Source organism: Hetaerina americana, unplaced genomic scaffold (assembly GCF_022747635.1).
Source record: "Hetaerina americana unplaced genomic scaffold, ioHetAmer1.1.p SCAF_149, whole genome shotgun sequence".
Taxonomy (NCBI): domain Eukaryota; kingdom Metazoa; phylum Arthropoda; class Insecta; order Odonata; family Calopterygidae; genus Hetaerina; species Hetaerina americana.
Window position 1 is genome coordinate 475564 of NW_027286614.1, and position 4325 is coordinate 479888.

The window sequence follows — 4325 nt, forward strand, 5'->3', positions numbered from 1 at the left end:
TGTACAACATACCTAAGGGCCAGAGACATGTTGAAGATAAGGGGAGACTTAAGAAATATTTTAGGGGATGACTCTGGGTCTATAAACCGAGTCTTAAGTTTTTTAAGGTATACTGGTTTAATGGGGCAGCTTTAGCTTTGGAGATCATAATTTTAATGCTTTTGGTTTTAGCGTTTTCCTTTTTTTTGTTTATTTTATTTATTTATATATTTATTCGTATTTATTTGTTTACTTACTCCTAGTTTAAAAGGAACATAAATTTTACGTTATGACAGTGGTGCAAAATGACCATAGCTGTCGACGCACCCTACAAACCCCTAAAACTACCTACGTTTTGATCGCCGGGCACCCGACTGCTCGCCTTCTTTGTCCCTTTTTCTCTTCACCAATTCGTTCCAAAGCTACGATTATATAATCGAAAGCTGTAATGATCCTTCCGCAGGTTCACCTACGGAAACCTTGTTACGACTTTTACTTCCTCTAAATGATCAAGTTTGGCCATCTTTCCAGCAACATCGGCGCCACCGGTGTTGAGGCGGCGAGCGCCGCGCACCAGTCCGAAGGCCTCACTAAATCATTCAATCGGTAGTAGCGACGGGCGGTGTGTACAAAGGGCAGGGACGTAATCAACGCGAGCTTATGACTCGCGCTTACTGGGAATTCCTCGTTCATGGGAAACAATTGCAAGCCCCAATCCCTAGCACGAAGGAGGTTCAGCGGGTTACCCGGGCCTTTCGGCCAGGGAGGACACGCTGATTCCTTCAGTGTAGCGCGCGTGGGGCCCAGAACATCTAAGGGCATCACAGACCTGTTATTGCTCAATCTCGTGCGGCTAGGAGCCGCCTGTCCCTCTAAGAAGATAGCTACGTCGGAAGCATAATAGATTCCGACGCCTAGTTAGCAGGCCAGAGTCTCGTTCGTTATCGGAATTAACCAGACAAATCGCTCCACCAACTAAGAACGGCCATGCACCACCACCCACCGAATCAAGAAAGAGCTCTTATTCTGTCAATCCTACCGGTGTCTGGGCCTGGTGAGGTTTCCCGTGTTGAGTCAAATTAAGCCGCAGGCTCCACTCCTGGAGCTGCTCTTCCGTCAATTCCTTTAAGTTTGAGCTTTGCAACCATACTTCCCCCGGAACCCAAGAGCTTTGGTTTCCCGGAAGCTGCCCGCCGAGTCATAGAAGGAACTTCGGCGGATGGCTAGCTGGCACCGTTTATTGTTAGAACCAGGGCGGTATTTGATCGCCTTCGAACCTCTAACTTTCGTTCTTGATCAACGAAAACGTTCTTGGCAAATGCTTTCGCATCGGTTCGTCTTGCGACGATCCAAGAATTTCACCTCTAACGTCGCAATACGAATGCCCCTGTCCGTCCCTATTAATCATTACCTCGAGTTCTGAAAACCAACAAAATGGAACCGAGGTCCTATTCCATTATTCCATGCACACAGTATTCAGGCGACCAACGGCCTGCTTTGAGCACTCTAATTTGTTCAAAGTAAACGTGCCGGCCCACCAAGGCACTCGGTGAAGAGGACCAAAGAAGGATAACGGAGCCTCGCGGACCCCACCGGCAGGACGTCCGGACCGGCCAGTTGAGCATCGACAAGCGGCGAACCGACCGTCCGAGACACCTCCGACTACGAGCTTTTTAACCGCAACAACTTTAATATACGCTATTGGAGCTGGAATTACCGCGGCTGCTGGCACCAGACTTGCCCTCCAATAGATCCTCGTTAAAGGATTTAAAGTGTTCTCATTCCGATTACGGGGCCTCGGATGAGTCCCGTATCGTTATTTTTCGTCACTACCTCCCCGTTCCGGGAGTGGGTAATTTGCGCGCCTGCTGCCTTCCTTGGATGTGGTAGCCGTTTCTCAGGCTCCCTCTCCGGGATCGAACCCTGATTCCCCGTCACCCGTTACAACCATGGTAGGCGCAGAACCTACCATCGAAAGTTGATAAGGCAGACATTTGAAAGATGCGTCGCCGGCGCTCAGACCGTGCGATCAGCCAAAAGTTATTCAGAGTCACCAAGGAAACGGACGGAAGACCGACCGATTGGTTTTGTTCTAATAAAAGCACCCCTTCCATCACTGGTCGAGGCACGAGTTTCATGTATTAGCTCTAGAATTACCACAGTTATCCATGTAAGTGTGGGTAAGATCCAAGGAACCATAACTGATTTAATGAGCCATTCGCGGTTTCGCCTTAAAGCGGTTAGTACTGAGACATGCATGGCTTAATCTTTGAGACAAGCATATGACTACTGGCAGGATCAACCAGGGAGCTTGCATGGGCTATGTTCCCGGCGGAATCACCCACCGGGACCACGCTTAGCTCGATTTTCTCGCGAGGAGAACGTTCAATTTTCACCGACTCCGAGCCCACTCGACACCGGGAATCGACCGGGGGTTTCCCGGCAACCCGCATGGCGTCGGTATTTGCCCGAAAATGTATACTTTCGCGTTCCAAATCCAAAAGGGACCAGGTAAAGGTCAAGCGTACGTTTACATATAAACACGACGCAAGTTTCGACGCGTTGCACAACGTCGATAAACTAAGTTCAACGCTGTTGGCGGCAGCTACCAAAAGTATCCCTCGTACGTCCGGGAATATTAATCGAGCTCCTGTCCCTTGGTGGAACGGGGAATGCGACCGGGCGATTCGGGCGAGGAAAAAAGCATTGAATATTTTTAGAAAATATCCCACGGCAACTAATCTGGCATCGTACCGCCGCCTGAGAGCGCGAGCTCGAAGGGCCGTGAAGGAGGCCAAGAGGGCTTCCTGGATAGAATACGTCTCTACCATCAACCATCGCACGCCGCTTGGTCAGGTATGGGACAAAGTGAAGAAAATCTCCGGGTCCAAGAGCTCATTTGTCATCTCGCCATTGCTTGTTGCTGGCCGGGTGGTTAATTCACCTGCCGAAATAAGCAACATATTTGCCAGTCAGTTCGCGGCCAATAGCAGTGACGAGGGCTATGCCGCGGACTTTGCGAACCTGAAGAGGCGATGCGAGAGTGTCCCTCTCAATTTCGGTGCAGGTCCTACAAGCGAATATTACAATGAGCCTTTCACGTCCTGGGAGCTTAAATCCGCCATCGAAGACTCCCATTACACCTCGCCAGGGGCGGACGAAATCCACAACGCATTTCTCCGGAACATTCCGGAAACTGCGATTGGGGAGGTCCTAAATACCCTCAACCAACTTTGGAACGAGGGCAGTTTTCCTAATGCCTGGCGAGAGTCCATCGTGATACCAATCCCAAAACAGGGCAAGGACAAAAATGACCCGAACAACTACCGTCCCATATCTCTCACCAGCTGCCTGTGCAAGGTGATGGAACGGATGGTAAACCGACGTCTCATGTGGTGCTTGGAGAGTCGACACCTGCTCTTCGACGCTCAGTGCGGCTTTCGGCGTGGCAGGTCCACGACAGACCATCTGGTTCGCACTGAGAACTTCATCCAGGAAGCCTTTCTCCAACGTCAACACGTCATAGCAGTCTTCTTCGACCTGGAGAAGGCCTATGATAGTGTGTGGCGATGGAGAATCCTCAACACGCTCCACAATTGGGGATTTAGAGGCAACATGGCCCTATTTATCAGAAATTTTTTAACCAACCGCCTTTTTAAAGTAAGGACGGGGAAGCACTTTTCCCGATCTTTTACACAGGAGAGCGGGGTACCCCAGGGTTCAGTACTGAGCGTGACGTTATTTGCCATCGCCATCAACGACGTGGTGGAATGCATCAATGCCCCGGTGATGGCATCGCTCTATGTGGACGACTGAGCCATATTTTTCCGGTCGACACGACTGCCAAACGCTTCCAGGCAAGCCCAGGTGACTCTAAACAAACTGGGAGAGTGGTCGCGAAAGAACGGATTTCGTTTCTCCATGGAGAAAACGAAATGCGTGCACTTTCACCGTGTTCGCGGTTACCACGTTACCCCGACCCTAACCCTGTTGGGTAGGATTCTTCCATTTGTGGAGTCCGTCCGCTTTCTCGGCATGATCCTGGACCAAAAGCTGAACTGGCGGGAGCATATCCGCGTGTTACGCGAGAGGTGTCGCCAAACCCTCAACGTTTTAAAGTTTTTAACTCACTCCACTTGGGGAGCAGACCGCACCACCATGCTTTTATTGTACAGAGGCTTGGTGCGATCCAAACTGGACTATGGTTCCATAGTGTATTCCTCAGCACGAGAGTCTTACTTGAGACCACTCACATGTGTCCACAATGCTGGGATACGGTTGGCCACCGGGGCATTTAGAACAAGCCCAGTCCCAAGCTTACTTGTCGACGCAGGGGAGCCTCCGTT

The 4325-nt window shown here is 50.5% G+C and overlaps 1 non-coding gene across 1 annotated transcript; it reads right to left on the reverse strand.

Annotated features, from left to right (window-relative positions):
* Positions 1-425: 425 nt before the first annotated feature.
* On the reverse strand, positions 426-2288 carry LOC139686716 (small subunit ribosomal RNA). The gene has a single exon (XR_011700549.1). It is a non-coding gene; the product is annotated as a small subunit ribosomal RNA (ribosomal RNA).
* Between the last annotated feature and the right edge of the window lie 2037 nt (positions 2289-4325).